This window comes from Macaca mulatta, chromosome 13 (assembly GCF_049350105.2).
Source record: "Macaca mulatta isolate MMU2019108-1 chromosome 13, T2T-MMU8v2.0, whole genome shotgun sequence".
Lineage (NCBI taxonomy): Eukaryota > Metazoa > Chordata > Mammalia > Primates > Cercopithecidae > Macaca > Macaca mulatta.
This window is the reverse complement of record NC_133418.1, coordinates 64,528,629-64,547,268: the sequence shown is the minus strand read 5'-3', so window position 1 is coordinate 64,547,268 and position 18,640 is coordinate 64,528,629. Positions and strand designations below refer to the sequence as shown.

The 18,640-nt window shown below is 40.1% G+C and overlaps 1 long non-coding RNA gene across 1 annotated transcript in view; it reads right to left on the bottom strand.

Annotated features, from left to right (window-relative positions):
• Positions 1 to 6,996: 6,996 nt before the first annotated feature.
• Positions 6,997 to 18,640, bottom strand: part of LOC144333604 (uncharacterized) — a 49,243-nt gene continuing 37,599 nt past the window's right edge. Inside the window, exon 3 of the long non-coding RNA XR_013402484.1 lies at positions 6,997 to 7,349. This is a non-coding gene — a long non-coding RNA (uncharacterized LOC144333604). The remainder of the gene's footprint in view (positions 7,350 to 18,640) is intronic.

Below are 18,640 nucleotides of genomic sequence, written 5' to 3'. Positions count from 1 at the left end.
AATAGGAGGATTGCTTGAGCCCAAGAGGTTGAAGCCAGCCTGCATAAAATAGCAAGACCCCACCTCTAAAAAAAAAAAAAAAGTTTTCATGCTGCTAATAAAGACTTACCCCAGACTGGGTAATTTATAAAGGAAAGATGTTTAATTGGCTCACAGTTCCACATGACTGTGCAGGCCTCACAATCATGGTGGAAGGTGAAGGAGAAGCAAAGTCACATTTTACATGGCAGCAAGCAAGAGGCCATGTGCCAGGGAACTCCCCTTTATAAAACCTTCAGATTTCATGAGACTTATTCACTATCATGAGAACAACATGGGAAAAATATACCCCCATGATTCAGTTATCTCCTACCAGGTCTCTCCCATGACTCATTGGTATCATGGTATTATTACAATTCAAAGTGAGATTTGGGTGGGGATACAGAGCCAACCATCACACCTATATACTTCATTTTTCACTGTTTCTCATTTCTGATGGAAATTTAATCCATTATTTTCTTCAATTTGTTTTTATCCTGCCTCTCTCTCCTCTTTAAGGGATTCAGTTACACATAGACTACCTAGAATTGCCTCACAGTTGATTGGTGCTATGTTTCTCTCTCTCTCTCTCTCTCTCTCTCTCTATATATATATATATATATATGTGTGTGTGGTTTTTTTTTGTTTTTTTTTTTTGTGAGATGGAATCTCGCTCTGTCACCCAAGCTGGAGTGTATCTCAACTCACTGAGGCCTCTAAATCACAGGTTCAAGCAAGATGGGGTTTCACCATGTTGGCCAGGCTGGTCTTGAACTCCTGACCTCAAGTAATCCACCTGCCTAGGCCTCCCAAAGTGCTGAGATTACAGGCATAAGCCACTGCACTTTGCCTCAATCTGTTTTCCTATCTGTTTTTTACCTTGGATAGTTTCTATGCCTATGTCTTCAAGGTCACTGATGCTTTCTTCTATAATGTCTAATCTACTGTTAATCTCATTCAGTGTATTTTTTTTTTCTCTTGGACATTGTGGGTTTTGTACCTTCCATGTCTCTACCTAACATTCTTAATTTTTTGCTAGTTTTTTTATAAACTTAAAACAGTTATAATTGTTTCAGTGTCCTTGTCTATAAATTCTATCATCTGTTTAATTCCTTAGTTGGCTTCTATTGATAGGTTTTTCTCTTTGTGGGACATATTTTTCTGCTTCTTTGCATGTCTCGTAATTTTTTATAAGGTTGCTAGACATTGTGAATTTTACCTTGTTGAGTACTGGATATTTTTACATTTCTATAAATATTTTGAGCTTTCTTCTGTGACACAATTAAGTTGCTTGGAAACAGCTTGGTCCTTTCAGGAATTTTTTAAGCTTTGTTAGGTAGAATCAACATTTAATCTGGAACTAACTTTTCTCACTACTGAAAAATAACTCTTCTGAGTATTCTACTCAATATCCTATAAATTATAAGATTTTCCACTTGAAATGAAAGAAACAGACTATTCCTGGCCCTAAAATCTTCAGAAGTATTTTTTCTCTAATCCTTTAAGGTAATTCTTTCTCTAGGCTTGTGTAGCCTCCTCAATGCATGTGCTGATTAGCACTGCTCAGCAGATATCTGCGTAAAACCCTCTATAGAGCTCTGGAGCTCTTTCTCTATGAAAGTCTCTTCACTCTGCCACTCTACCTTGTGAACTCTAGCCACATTGCTTCCCCAGACTTCCAGCTATGTCTTCTAAGGAACTTGCCAGAATCCACTGGGTTTCCCCTCCCTGTACCATGACCTGGAAACTCTCTCCAGGCAATAAGCTGAAGTGATCATAATACTCATTTCATTTGCTTCCCATATTTTCAGGATCTCCATCCTTGTTGTCTTTATGTCTAATGACTTGAAAGCCATTATTTTATATACTTTGTCCAGTTTTATAGTTGGTTGGGGGTGGAAAAGTAAACCTTACCCCTGTTACTTCATCCTAGTTGGAAGAGGAAGTCATGAATATACCTTTATCATAGTAGTTCCTACATCTGTCCATGTAATGGCCCCTTACAAGACCATACCTTCTTTGAGATTAGGAGCATACTTTACCCACTACTAAATACATAAAATACATTTAATTAGTATTGATTAAACTGAGTTACTATGAGAGAATATGTCTCAATCATTCCCACTCTAGTAATGACATGGAAGATACAACTCTCTTTTGTTTAATATAGGGCATGGGAATTAGGATTTCTGGGTTCTGATCCTGCTTCTACTACCAAAGAGCCTGTATAGTTTTGGAAAAATACATAATCTTGATAGTTCTTGATAATGAAATGAGGATAACTGCTCTTGCTAATTTCACAAGATCGCTAGGATGAATTTTCTAAGTGCTAAAAAAATCAGCCCAACTCAAAGATTACTGAAGGCAATAACAAGAACCTCCCAGAGTGCCTAAGAAATTACCAAACCTGGAAATACATTTTTGAAGTTAATATGACTGAATATTTATCAATATTACTTTGCAGAATTGTAAAGTGCTAGAACGGGAAGCAAGAACTGAAAGGATCTTTTCACATTTTACAGATAGGAAACCTGAGCCCAGAGAGGTTAAGTGATCTGTGTAAGGACATTCAGACAGTCAGTGACAGAACTGGGAGAACAACTCTTCTCATCACAATGCCACGCCTTTCAGTCTAAACCATCACTTTATTATTGTTTTCATTGATTTTTTTTCACTTATTCTTTGGCATTCCTGATGATTTCACAATCTCAGTGGGGGTCATTTCCATGAATGTAGTGAACCACAATGTCACAAATTTTTTAAAAAATTAACGAATCCAAAGGTCACTTGCATAACTGTCATAGTAGGCATTAGGAGGATGATTTACAGATGCAGAGAATATTCAGCAGCAAAGGGTTCTCTGGCAGTAATAGTGTTAATTCTATGCCACATGCTGAAGTTTGAAGCTGGAACATTATTAGGGAAAGAAAACCCAAGACCAATGTGTTAGTCTGTTCTCATGCTACTATGAAGAAATACCCAAGACTGGGTAATTTATAAAGGAAAAGGGTTTAATTGACTCACAGTTCCACAGGGCTGGGGAGGCCTCAGGAAACTTACAATCAGGGTAGACGGGAAAGCAAACACATCCTTCTCCACGTGGCAACAGGAAGGAGAAGAATAAGAGAAGTGCAGAACAAAGGGATAAAGGCCCCACACAAAATTATCAGATCTCATGAGAACTCACTCACTAACATGTGAACAGCACGAGGGAACCATCCCCATGATTCCGTCACCTCCCACAAGGTCCCTCCTCCAACACATGGAGATTACAATTCGAATTACAGTTCAAGATGAAATTTGGGTGGGCACACAAAGCCAGACCATATCAACCAACATATTTTAATATTTAACTAACCAGTGATCATCAGAATTAAAAGAAACACCACTGTGTCTTAGGGCAGACCCCAACCGATCAAAACCAAGGGCTTGACAGATGAAAGTAATCCAGGGCAGGAACTGAAGGGAGAAGAGTCCAGAGGGATGAATGCTGAATGAAATCTACTTAACTTCCAACCTACTGAACTTCCTCTATTGGACAGACCCAAAAAGCACACACCACAAAAAGGGAAAAATCAGAAAATAAGGTCCTCCAAGACACAATGTAACACAAGTCCAAGGGACCTTCCTGGAACTGAGGTCAAGTGGAAGAGGAGACTGGCAGGAAGCCTGGAAGTATTGGGCACTTATATTTTGCTTGAGTTGTGCCAAAGATGCAACATGGTAATGGATTTTTCCATTGCAATATCCTAGAGCATCTCAGCAATATCCAAAGCATCCTTTAGAATGAATCCTCTTGTTCTGGGTTGATGGTGGAATGCAAACTTGCTCCCTGGCTTCTGAACATTTCTTATAAGCAGACTCTCTGCACGAGGAGCCCAACAAAGGGTCTATGCAGCCATTCACGCTGTGATCTTTGAGAATGCCCTGCCCCTCAGTTGTTCAGTGTGCATCCTCAAAACTGTGTGTGGCTGCCCTGCTATGATATTTTGAGACACAGTACACAGAAGCTATTTGTTGTTCCACATAACTAACAAGGGTTCCAGTGACCTTATAAGACTCATTTCTTCAATTCAAGCTCTAAAGAAAAACATTTTATCTTTCTCTTTGGCCAATATTTGGGTTTCTGATATCTGGTCTGCAACACTGAAAAGAATAGGGGTCCAGCTAAGTAGAAAAATATCTTTATTCAGAAGCAGATAAAAATTATACATTTAAAGGCTGAGGAAGCAAAGCCTCTCATGGATATAGACATTTGTGTATTTGTATCTCAGTCGGGATAGGTTAGATTATGCTGCAGTAATTTAAAAACCCAAACTTTCAGTGGCACAAGGCTACAAAGGTTTATTTCTTGTTCACATCATGCGTCCATGGGAGATCAAGCAGGAGCTCTCACTCCAAGGCCCAAGCTGATGGAGTAGCTACTATCTGGAACTTTGCCAGCAAATATAACAGAAGGAAAAGAGAATGCTTGTTTCTCACAGCTTCCACCTAGAAGTGACACATATTGGCTTCAGTTAACATTATCAACCAATCCAAGTCACATGATGGTGTCTGCCAGTGTCCAGGAAGTGGAATTCTTCCCACAAGGAGGTGAACTGCCAATCGGCGAACAACGGTTCAGTTAGGCCGGCATGAAAAGAAAAGGTTTCAGGGAAGTTAATCTAGGATGGTGACCTAATATTCGGGAACAAGATTTATTTTTTATTCATTCGTTTGTTCATTCATTCATTCACTTAACTAGACCATTACTTACCTAGAGTGAGGGGAGAACACTGCTTTGCTCAGGAGAGGCAAATGAGACCAGCCACAAATTTCCAAAGAAATAGGCCTAAGAATCAGCAAGAAACCATGAATCTTGCTGAACACAGTGAGAGAAAATGTAGAAAGGAATAGCAGAGATTGGGTAGACGAAGGAGAACCCAGTGAGCTACCAAAAAGCACATCACTGAGGGACATTTGAGGAGTAGGGAGAACATCAGAAAGGACAATAAATTGAAATTGAGACCTGTCCCCAGACAGCAACCATCAACTGCCCTCAAGTAGCAGTGTCTGGACACAGACTCCTGGACCCGGAAGATGCTCTCGTACACTCACCAACAGACCAGTGCGCTTCCCGACAAGGCTGCAGACCACTCCACGGCCCAGTCGCCCTCCTGGGACAGCCACTGTCTTCCTCTCCCTTTTCCATCTTGAATGGCAATTAGGAGAAGGTTAACTGAGTGTCTTTCTCCCAGGAATCCTCTTCCACTTTTCAAAATCACAGCGTTAGCAAAAGAAAATCCCAGCTTAGGCTAACAGGTAGGAACGTGGTGCAGCCCTGGGAGCTGCTGTTGGAAGTGGGGAGATTGGGTGAATCTTCCCAGCGGGAGGTTAATACTCATCATTCGGAGTTGCAGCTGAGGCCCATTTGAGTGACAGGCAGCCGGGAGCTGAAAGAGCCGCTCGGATCCCAGAACTGCTGGCATGCGAGCTTGAAAGAGATTTATTTCAGGATAATTAGCTGGGAGTATTAAAGGTGGCCAGGAAGATCCGCAATTACTGTTTAGCAAACAGAAAGAAGACACACACATGCAAAAAAAAAAAAAAAAAAAAAAAAAAAAAAAAAAAAAAAAAAGCCAAAAATGAAATTAAAAGACCCAAATTTTTCTCCACTTGAAAGTTGTTGAATAATTGAAAAAAAAAAAAGCTCAAAGCAACTTCATTGTATTGACACACATGCAAAAGTGTTAGAGGAGGAAGGAAGGGGAAAACAGGGAGGAAAGAATGAGATCTTGGGTGACAAGGCTGATGGCAAAAATACTCTCGCCAAAACTGAGTATTTGGAGGGCAGAATCTTAAGGCAAATTGTTCTTACATCAAATGGAAAGTTCTTGCACCTCTTTTCTTGTTACTTCCTTTTACCCACACAAAAAGAACTATGTCAACACCAGTTTAAAAGAAAATCAAATCAAATCCTAAAGTCCAAGTATCTGAAACAAGAAGTTTCACATATCCCAGACATTTTACAAGAAAAACTGAAAAAGCAGGAGGAAGGAAAGAAATGAGGGACAGAGGAGGCCCTGCTCCTCCATCGCTTGTGCCCTAGAGGAAATCAGCACCCTCATCTGGAGCCAAAGAAACTGCCCGCCCTTCACCTTTTAGAGTTGGAGTTGGAGGGTTGAGAGAGCTCCTCCTCCTGTTTTCTGCTTTTGCACCCTGGCTGGAGATGAGGTTGTCCAAAAAGGAAGATATTATATTTTTACCTCATTTTATCATGAAAGGACCAAGTATAGAATTTTCTAAGTAGTCTGATTAATGACAGTTTTGTTCCTTATTTGGGACAGGCAGACTGGGTGGCATCTTCCTCGCCATACGTAGTCACCAACCTTGGCCAAAGCAGTAAATACAACTGCACCCATCACAAGGCTTCATTTCTAGAGTGCACCAAGGAGGAGCCCAAATGGCTCCCGACTACTCACGGAATCCACTCAATAGAGATGCATTCATTCCTTAGCGTTTACATGTTCATGCCCAGGTGTGTCACCATAAAAAGGCTCTTTGGAAAGTGGAGACTTACATTTTTATGGGCTAAGGTATTGGCCCAGAGTCCTTCAAAAGGTTTCAGAAATAAATGCCAGGTTCCTGGTTGAGGGATCTGAGGAAGAGGCTCAGCGGGCTGAGCGAGGGGAAGGGAGGCCATGTTGCCCCCCAGGTTTGCCATGTTCTCAAACCTGGTCAAAAGAAAATGCCACACTAACTACTCACAAGGCTAGTGGGTGCCAAAAGAAAGACTCAGTCTCCGGCCTTGCCTGTTTACATCTTGATGAAAAGATCTGCAAAATTTTTAAATACATGAAACAAGAGTTTATATTATTTATAAAAACACACATATATAGTAAACACACAAAGTGTGTATGGGAAGGATACACAAACTTTTCAGAGCCTGGGATTTCAGCTCTGACAAGTCTTTATTCTTTATAAAAGATAGTAACACTAAAGGGAAACGAGGAGAGGGAAACTGCTTGAGAAGAGCTATGGGGGCAATCCTGCTTTGCCATGCCTTCATGTGTCCCAAGGAAGGTGTGATGTTAACCTGGGTGTGATGTTAATCTCTTCTCATACATACACGCCTGATCTTTCATGACTCCTCCCATTATGTGCTTAGTCCTGATTTCTTGCCCCATGACATCCTGCGGTTACAGAGGGAAGTCTCCTGCTCTTCAGGCCTCCTTTCCTCACAAGATCACAGCTTCAGGCAGAGAGAAGAATGTCTTCGGTCTGTTCAAGATTCCCCATCAAGCCTATCACAGAGCTGGGCTCCTGTAGGTGTGCAGTAGTGAAATGGGATTCTGAAAGGAGATGAGGTTCTGTTTTTCAGGCAGTTGGGAACAATTAGCCAATATTCAGGGATGTTTGCTAGAGTATTGCTTACAATAGGAAAAAACCGGAAACAATCTAAGAATTTATCAATAGGAAATGGTTTATTTGCATTACAACGTATCAGTAATATAGAGTATTTTACAGAATATTTGAAAGAATGAGATAGAGTTATGGAATAATACCCTAAATGTACTAAATAGAGACTGTAAATCCTACATTAAATATATTCACACTAAAACAAAGTAACACTTTGAACACCCAGGCCGGACGCAGTGGCTCACACATAAAATTCCAGCACTTTGGGAGACCAAGGCAGGTGGATCACTTGAGGCCAGGAGCTCGAGTCCAGCCTGACCAACAAGACAAAACCCCATCCCCACTAAAAATACAAAAATTAGCCAGGTGCGGTGGTGCACACCTGTAATCCCAGCTACTTGGAAGGCTGAGGCAGAGAATCACTGGAACCTGGGAGGCAGAGGCTGCAGTGAGCCGAGATAGCACCACTGCACTCCAGCCTGGGCGACAGAGCAAGACTCCATCTCAAACAAACAAACAAAAAACTATATATACTCTCTCTATATATATAGTACATAAACATCTTTACATAAATGGAATCATAACTGGAGGGCTATATACAATAGTAGTCATTATCTTGGCTTGTATCTCCCTATGTTTGGCCATTCTTGCATTGCTATAAAGGAATACTTGAGACTGGGTGATTAATATGAAAAGAGGTTTAATTGCCTCACGGTTCTGTAGGCTATACAGGAATCTGCTTCTGGTGAGGCATCTGCTTCTGCTGAGGGCCTTAGGAAGCTTACAATCATAGTGGAAGGTGATGGGGAACCAGCGTATCACATGGTGAGAGCAGGAGCAAGAGAGAGAGAGATGGAGAAAGTGCCACACTCTTTTAAACAAACAGATTTCGAGTGAACTAACTGAGTGAGAACTCACTTATTACCAAGGGAATGGTGCTAAGCTATTCATAAGGGATCTGTCTCCATGATATAATACCTTCCATTAGGCCCCATCACCAACATTGTAAGCCACATATCAACATAAGATTTGGAGGGGACAAATCCAAACCATATCACTCGCCAGCCCCAATGCCTGTGTCATGCCAGGATTCCAGGGTCATACAGAGCAATATCTTCCATATGGTCCCTCCAACCTTTGGTCTACTCTGATTATTACATTATCCAAAAGTCACAGGAATCTTCATATCATCTTTGGGCATGGGAGTCTTCACAGACGATCCCAGTGACCAAAGTGCATTCTTGGGCACAAGAGATTTTTTACCCATTCCTTAGGCCTTGTCCCTGCCTAAGGAAAAGGTAAAGGTATGGACAAAGTCTCACCCCTTAGAACCTGTTTCTGATCCTAGACCACCTCCCAGTATTTCTTTCTCAAGGCTTCTGCCTATTTTCCCCATCCTACCATTCCCTCACCACCAAGGAATAATCCCATCAAGTTTCTAGAGCTTTCAGAAAGGGAGGTTAGGGGCAGACAATTTCTGCTTTGTCTTTATAGTATGAAGTTGGGTGTCTTCCTGGAATGGGAGAAGGTAACAAAATAATAACAGGACACAAATTAATATCTCTATAAATTACCCTGCTATAGATGGATAGATTAGACTGATGGAAGATAGATAGATAGATAGATAGATAGATAGATAGATAGATAGATAGATAGATAATATAGAGTATTAGGATTCTTTAGAGAAAGAGAACCAACAGGATGTGTATAGAAAAAAAGAGTCTTATTTTAAGGAACTGGTTCACACAACTGTGGAGGCTTGGTAAGTCCAAAATCTTCAGGGTGGTTCAGCAGACTAGAGACCCAAGGAAGAGCTTCCACTTGCAGCTAAAGGTGGTCTGCTAGCAGAATTCCTTCTTCTTCCAGAAAGGTCTTTGTTCTATTAAGGCCTTCAACTAATTGGATGAGGCCCGCCTACATTATAAAGAGTAATCTGCTTTATTCAAAGTCACAGATTTAAATGTTAATCTCATCCAAACAACCATCTTCACAGAAATATCTAGAATAATATTTCACCAAATATCTGTGCACCATGGCCCAGTCAAGTCGACATAAAATTAACCATCACAGATTGGTAGGTAGGTGGAAAGATACATGTTAGGTAGATGGATGGGTGGGTGGATAGATGGATGGATAGATAGATGATTGATAGATAGATGATAGATGGATGGATAGATGATAGATAGATAGATAGATAGATAGATAGATAGATAGATAGATAGATAGATAGATAGACAGACAGATAGACAATATAGCTATAGAAATACATGAGAGATAGAGACAGATGATAGAGACTGAGATACATGGCTTCTGGAAGGATTCATTCCCACACTGAATACTCTGGGGGAGAACTGGGAATATATTTCTCAATTGTTCAAATTTTTTACAGTGAAACTGTACTGATAAATTATTTGCTCTGTGTGTGTGTGTGTGTGTGTGTGTGTGTGTGAGTGTGTGTGTGTGAGTGCATGTAGGTTTAAAGAACAAGGATTCTGGAGGTAAGAAAAGGAAAAGAATGCTATTTATTCCTTCAAACCGCTGGCAAAAGAGCTCTGTTTTCCTCTGCTTCTTTGTAAAAGGAGGTTAGTGTTACAGTCACCTATCAGATGCCAGGCACGTGCTAGGCACTGGGTGTGGGGAAAGAACAAAAGGGAAGAGCTAAACTCCTGGAACATACATTCATATTGTTTAATTCTAAAACAGCTCCATGAGGTAGATAGCAATGCCTCATTTTTGAAGATGAGAACACTTTCATAGATAAGGTGTTGTTAAGAAAACATCCCTAGCCCACACGTTTTTCCCCCAGAGCCTTAGTCTGTCAGTACCCAAATCTCATGCTCTGCTTAGGACAAACACCGGACACTCTCTGCAAAGGGCATCTGTGTCTCTTAGAAATTAGCACAACAAGCATGTTGCAGCTTTTCCAAAGAGACTTCAATTTTCCTCCTGCAGCTCAGATAAACTTTCCACTGCCTGTGGACCCTGGCCGCGGTTGGCAGCCGGCTCCAGCACAGGCGTGCCAAACACAAATAAAGTTCGAAGGACAAACTCAGCCAGAAAGCATCAGAGCTTTCCATCCAGCATCCAGACTTATTATTTCTTATTATTTCTCAAGAGCATCCACTGCTCTTTTAAAAACAAGGGCCCTATTTTGTGAGCTGCTCAATGGTCTATTTTAAACTCATGGCTGTGTTTGTTTACGTTCCATCCTAGGCCTTGGCCTTTGCAATAAACCGCCACTGGCATCGTGCAAAAAGCTAGTGGAGACTGCCATATCACTGTTTACAGCTTTCTCACTTCAAGAAAGGGGTGGAAATCGAATATTTGCAATTGTCCAAATTCTGAGAGGGCTCTAGAGAGGAAAAACAGTGCCAAGCTGACAGGTCTAAGAATTTCTGGGGCAGGAGTGAGTAGTATCTAGGGGTTGAAATGGAAAAAGAGTGAATTATCCTACACTGAGGGAAATAATCAACATGTTCATATAGTCAGCAAATACTCATTGAGCACCCACTGTGTACCAGGCACTGTTCTAAGCACTTGAACACAGCAATGAACAAAACAAAGAAGCTGCCCGTAGGGAACTTACATTCTAGTGAGGGAAAACAGACAATAAACAATAATTAATAATATTTTTTTATATATTATGTTTATAATAGATTAAAAATAATAATAATTAATACATTAGAGAAACTTCAGATGTTTCTCATAGAAGTTCAAGACTTTTCCTAAAGAGAAGGCCAGATCCTAATGTGACATTGGCCAATCATTTCAGAATTGTGAAGCTGAACTGTGAGCACTGTTGATGTGATTTTTATCACCTCTTCAACCCTCCTCATCAATTTGACCCATATGTCTATTCACCAAGGCGGAGCTCCAGCATAACAGGGAAGGAGGCCAGACTGATTCTCTACGGCCTCCAGACCTCCCCCCACAGCATGCCCTCCCTTTCCTGGAGACAAGAAAGCTTCAATCTCCACACTGACATCAGCAAGACTTTCCCTCTTCTGCATCCCAACTCCTCAGGTCAGAGAGAAAACAAGTTGATACAAACACAGTTTAACACTGAATGGACTCTGGTTTGCATCCCACAAGTATTTTCTTTTTTTTTTTCTCTTACTATTTTTAATTGACACATAATAATTGTACATATTTATGGGGTACAGTGTGATATTTGTATACTATATGTACATATAATATGTAATGATTGAATCAGGGTAATTGCTATCACCTCAATCATTTGTCATTTAATTATTTGATTTGTATTGGTAACATTCAAAATTTGCTTTTCTAGCCATTTGAAAATACATAATAAGTTGTCCATTATTGTCACCCAACAGTGCTCTAAAACACTAGAACTTATTCCTAATATCTAGGTATAATTTTGTGTCTGTTAACCAACTTCTGACTGATCTCCCTGCCCCACTCACCCTTTCCAGCCTCTAGTAACCACTATACTATTCCATACTTCTATGAGATTAACTTTTTAAGCTTCTGCACACAAGTGAAAACACGCAGTATTTCTCTTTGTGTGCCTGGCTTATTTTACTTAACATAATGTCCTCCAAGCTTATCCGCATTTCCATGAATAACAAAATTTTTATTTTTGTGGCTAAATAGTATTCCACTGTGAGTATATACAACATGTTTCTTTATCCATTCATCTTTTATGGACCCTTGGGTTGATTCCATGTCTTGGCTATTGTGAATAGTGCTGCAATAAACACGAGAGTAAAGATATCTCATCAATATACAAATATCCTTTCTTTTTGGTATATATTTAGCAGTGGGATTGCTAGATCATATGGTAGTTCTATTTTCAGCTTTTTGAGGAACCCCATACTGTTTTCCATAATGGCTATACTAATTTACATTCCTACCAACAGTGTTCCCCTTTCTCCACATTCTTGCCAGCACTTGTTATGTTTTGTCTTTTTGATAATAACCATTCTAACTAGAATGAGATGATTTCCCATTGTGGTTTTGATTTGCATTTCCCTGATGATTAGTGATATTGAGCATTTTTTATATGCCTGTTGACCATCTGTATGTTTTCTTTTAAGAGATGTCTATTCTGCTCATTTGCTCATTTTCTAATCAGATTATTTGGTTTTTGCTGTTGAGTTGTCTGAGATCCTTGTATATTCTGAATATTAATCCCTTATTGGATGAATAGTTTGAAAATATTTTCTCCCATTCTCTGAGTTGTCTTTTCACTCTGTTGATTGCTTCCTTTGCTGTGCAGAAGTTTTTATTTTAAAATAATCCCACGTGTCTATATTTGGTTTTGTTGCCTGTGCTTTTGAGGTCTTCTCCATAAAATCTTTGCCCAAATCAATATACTAAACTTTTTCCCATGTATGTTTTCTCGTACTAGTTTTATAGTTTTGGGTCCTATATGTAAGTCTTGAATCCATTTTGAGTTGATTTTTATATCTGGTGAGACATGGGGTCTTGTTTTATTCTTCTACATTTGGATATCCAGTTTCCTAGCATTATTTGTTGAAGAGACTGTCCTTCCCTCAATGAATGTTCTTGGTACCTTTGTTGAAAATCAGTTGACTATAAATATGTGGATTTATTTCTGGGTTCTCTAATCCATTCCAATGGTCTATATGTTTGTTTTTATGCCAGTACCATGCCATTTTGGTTACTATAGCTTTGTAGAATATTTTGAAGTCAGGTAGTGTGATGCCTCCAGCTTTGTTCTTTTTGCTCAGGACTGTTTTGACTATTTGGGTTCTTTTGTGGTTTCATATAAATTTTAGGATTTTTTTTCTGTGAAGAATGTTATTAAAATTTTGATAGAAATTGCATTGAATCTGTAGCTTGCTTTATGTGGTATGATCATTTTCATACCACATTAGAATATTAATTCTTCCAATCCATGAACATGGAATGTCTTTCTGTTTTTGTGTATCTTCCTCAATTTTTCATCTATGTTTTACAGTTTTTCTTGCAGAGATCTTTCACCTCCTTGGCTAAGTTTATTCCTAGATATTTTTGTAGCTACTATAAACTTCTGCTAGTTCACTGTTGGTATATAGAAATGCTACTAATTGTTGTCTGTTGATTTTGTACCCTGCAATTTACTGAATTCATTTATCAGTACTAAGTATTTTGGTGGAGCTTTTAGGGTTTTCTGTATATAAGATCATGTCATCTGCAAACAAGGACAAAGTATTTGCTGTTTAAGTGACAACTCCCCTCTCCACTCCCTCTCAGGGACAATGCCTAACCAAAAGCTTATCCTTGATGAAGAAATTTCAGACTCTGTGAAACCTAAATAAGCAAGCTAGTTTTAGGCCAGGAGGCCTTCTGGGTACCTTCTCGGAATCATATAAATATTTATCTCTGCCCCCCAGGTCTGCCGTTCACCCTCCCCTTGCATCCTTCCTTGCCAAATTTCAGAAACAATTCCTTTTTTTTTCTAGGGACCAGTAGTTACTATATAAAATCACATCAGAAAATCTGCATATTTGAACAAGACACTTGTTAAGAAGGCCTTTGAGTGAGCTTTGGGAGAGGGGATCCACTACAGATTGATCCCGTGGTCTATACAGAGGGACACACACTGCAGTGATGTTTTTGACAAGACCCTTGGTTGATTTGCCAGTTCATTAATGAATGAACCTAGAATTGCACATTACTTTAGCTCTAGTGAAAGCATGATTACAGCATTTGTGGTGTAAAATGCTATAATTAAAGATGCAAAACATGGTTTATTACACACCCATTTTCAGTGCTTGGAACTTTCTGAAACAGTCTCCTTTTTAGAAGCACTATTTGCAGGTAATGAGCCTCAGGAGGTTTTCTTCCACCCAGGGCATACAAAAGATGTAAAAGATCAGGGCTGGAGTGAAGAAAGGGGCATCCAAATTATTATAAAGAAAGAAGAAAATGAGGCCTACCTTGTCCAGTGAAAAAGAGAAAGAAGGATGCCCACCTCTCTCAAAATTGAGCCCCAAATAGCTGGATCTCAAGGGTTGGGACAAAGTGCTGTTTTGCATTCAGAAGGTGGCATTTGGAAATTATATCATAGATCTGAAAGACTCCACTTCAACAGTAGATCATTATAATACAGAGTTTGTACTCTTATACTAAGTTCACAGCGGTTTCTTCTGAGCCATTAAAAAATAAATAACTGTAATCATAGCAAAGACAAAAACACCATCATAGATGTATAGCATATGTTCCCTGCCAACAGCACCAAGAAAATTGCCTGGCTGCACCTGACATGTCTGAGTTACAGCAGGTAAAAGAAACGGTCCTGATTTTCCAGGTAGGGAAAGGAAGGTAATGAGGCACAGAGAGGTTAGGCGAGCTGCCCAGGGAGAGGCAGGGCAGCAGCCAAATCAGGACAAAAACTAGCATTCCTGATTCCCTATTCAGTGCTCATACTCTTCAGACTGCACTGTCTCAGAAATGTCAAATACATTATGCGGGAATATTGGGAGTCTGTGTTGAGTCAGAAAAGACTTGATTTCCAGTTAATAAAATTATCAGTACACACACGGCATAAAAATGCCCTCCCTAGCAGACTGCACACCTCAGAGAAGACCCTGGGAGCCCAGGCACCCCCAAGCAGCACACCCCTGTAAACGTTCGTTAATAGCAAAGCTGTAAGATGCTGCTTCCCCAGCATACCCACCCCTTCAGGACACATGATTAATTGTAAACCTGGAAGAACATCCACATACGCAGAGCAGAGGGAGTAGGGACAGTGACACTGGAAGCTCCTATCTAAGTAGTAACTTTTTTGCCCTTTTCTTGATCCAAAAAATATAAATGTGTGGAGGATGTTAGATAGAGAATTTCTCATCTTAGCTGCAAATGCACATGCAGACAATAAGACTGCAAATTCCAACCAAGCCAGGCTAGGAACACCGCACTATAAACATCCAGGCCCTTTGGCCCTTCTCGGGAAGGTATTCTAAAGGATACTTGGATCTGGGCCACGTGTGTACAAATTGTATGCATACACGTACACACACACTGTGCACAGTATAATTTTCTGTAAATTTTTATGAAGATATGTGCTACACTGAACAACTACGATAAACTGATTTCATAAAATTATAAAATGATCTTTATATATTCCTTGGAAAATCATTAGTCAACATCTGTGGTTTGAACTGGTCTGGAAAAGCATCTTTTCAGACCTCCAGAGAGAGATGCACTAGAGCCCTCCTCAGTCACCTCTAGGAGAGCTTAAAAACTTTGTCACTAGAAAGTTCTTCCTTAAGCTTACACCCATTAAACTGTGGCTTAAGCCAGCTCCCTCTATCCTATCAGAATCAGTATTATATTTGCTTTCTTTTGGCAAATTCCAATTTCTCTTTTCAGTACTGGTAGTAACCAAGGACTTCTTGGTAAAAAGAAGACAGCATGCAGACCTATGTGAAAACAAATAGAAATCATGAATGAGGATCTTTTACTACAATCTAGACTTAATGTTTCTAGCTGAAGTTGAGAACAAGAGTGTAAGTTACCTGGTCTATACCTGAATTGGCTGAGAAAACTTTGGTTATTTCTACCTAACATGACCAGTTTAAACTTTAATAGTAGTCATGGAGTTTTGGTCATTCTATCTCAGCACGGATTAGCATTTCTGGTGTACACGTGGGTAAAACTGAAAACCCTAAAGGTGAAGATTCAATTAACTTTGCTAAGGCCAGTAAAACAACCAGTGTATCCCTCATATGTCCTTGTTGGAGGGAATGCCAGATCTTGGCTTTTGATCCTAGCAAAAACACTAATTTGCTGTGCAACCCTGGGAAAATCACTTGATCTCTCTGAACTCCCGCTCTTTTTCACTTTTGAAGTGAGGGTAGCAGAATAGATTATCTCAAAGAGGACTAAGATGTCTAAGATTCTGCCTAATAATGTTATGATGATGATGAATTGAGACAAAGCTTGTGAACTGCTTAGCTCAATGTCTGGTACACAGTAAGCACTCAATAAATGTTCACTATCATTATCAACTTGTTATTATATATGCACACTCTGGGCTCACCAACTTGAAACATAACTTTCAGTCCTATTCCATTGTCCTATAAGGACGTTACCGTTGAGCTCCAAGATCAAGCAATAGGTAAGTTCACAATAGTTGTAGAAAACTGTATCTCTAACCATAAGTAAGTCTGTGAAACTTTAGAATCATGGGAGTGGAATACAATAAAGCATAAAAAGGCCCCATGAAGTCATTAATTTAGTCTGTTCCTTAGTGGTTGGGCAGCAATGCCTCAAATCAGACCAGTTCTGTGTTTTTATTACTTGATCGCTAAGTGTGTCAAAGACTTACCCTGGGTGCTGCCTAAATATTACTGTATGTGGTTTCTGTCATTCCTTACGACCACCTGACACTTTCCTTCTCCTGTGCACATAGGAAGACCATATGTCCCCATCCCCCTTGCCGTTGGGTTAGGGTCATGTGGCTTAGTTCTGGACATTAGAGTTTAGCAGTGGTGATATACCCATTTTCAGACCTAATCCTTAAGAGCATCCATGAGACACTGCATCCCTCTTTTTCCCTTAGTTGCAACTGTGGAAGCCACATGTGGAAACAACGAAGTGATAAGATCGAAGCAACATGGATCCCACACGGAAGAGAGCTGCCTTGAAATGTTGCCCAACCCACACCAAACTTGACAAAAGCAAGAAATAAAGCTTCACAGTGTCATGCCACAGGTATGTCAGGGTTTGCTTCTGCAGTGTAACTTATCATATCCTAATTAGTAAGAAGTCTGGGTCTTCAACATATTAAGGGAATTGACACTCATTAAGCACCTACAGTGTTTTTCAAACTGTGATGCAACCCATTCCTTGGTCATAAAATCATTGTAGTGGGTTGTAATCACCATATCCAATGAAAAAACACAATGTAATAGAAACTATCAGGGAGCACTTTTAGGCTATAGGTTAAAACTGTTTTATGAAAAGTTTGTTTTCTGGCCGGGCGCGGTGGCTCAAGCCTCTAATCCCAGCACTTTGGGAGGCCGAGACGGGCGGATCACGAGGTCAGGAGATCGAGACCATCCTGGCTAACACGGTGAAACCCCGTCTCTACTAAAAAATACAAAAAACTAGCCGGGCGAAGTGGCGGGTGCCTGTAGTCCCAGCTACTCGGGAGGCTGAGGCAGGAGAATGGAGTGAACCCGAGAGGAGGAGCTTGCAGTGAGCTGAGATCCGGCCACTGCACTCCAGCCTGGGTGACAGAGCAAGACTCAGTCTCAAAAAAAAAAAAAAAGAAAAGTTTGTTTTCATTTTACAAGTGCACGTATGTAGTTGCTTGTGCCGGCTCATGATGTAAACTGCATTTCTTACTGTGCTTCATGGCCAAAACTTTAAGAGTCTCTCAAAGCAATCTTATAAGGTTGGTATTATCTCCATTTCATAGCTAAGGACACCACCACTCGGAAAGGACTAATTGATTTTTCCAAGTTACACAGTTACTAAATTGTGGCACTGGTATTTAAGCCAAGCTCATGTGATGGTCTTCATCAAAGCTGGTGCAACCAGCAGCCCCTGGCCCAAAGCCACACCAGCCAGCTTCCTCCTGGGTCTCCTGAATATGCAACCTCCAACTTTACCTGGCCCTTCACACATTTTTAGGAGCCATGTGTGAGCATTTCAATAACTTCTATTTGCAAATATTTTAAACAGGTAGCATTTTAAAATACACACCTATCTATAAAATAGATCAGTTTATATTTGATTTCTCCCAAGTGGTACCTTGAATACCACGGAAGGAAAACCCAGGTTACCTAGGAGAAATGTTGGCTGATGCCAGGCCAATGGTGGCAAAAGGGAGTCTGATATTTATAAATCACAAGCATAAGACAGGAAAAAGAGAAACCATACATTCTTATAAGGCAGATGAGGTAAAACAAAAAAACTTGAACTCTCACAAGGCCTATCAGTTCCACTCATTCTCATTGATTCCTTAAGTGCATCTGTGGACAATTCTAAACTAAAATATGGATGCTGCATCACATGAAAGTTCATTTTAACTATTCCTAGAAGCTTTGCCCCCTTTAAATATCAATCCATGTGCTTGTCAGCTTGGCTTCTAGGAAGTTCAGGCCTTGATCCTTTTGGGAATGTAAACATTTTGCTGCCCAATTTGGAAGCTGGAAGCACCCTTCTCAAGATCTCTTCTTGGTCATAAGGCAGGGTACCATGGCCACCAGACTGGAGAAGTTCAGGGTCATATTTTCAGGTTTTA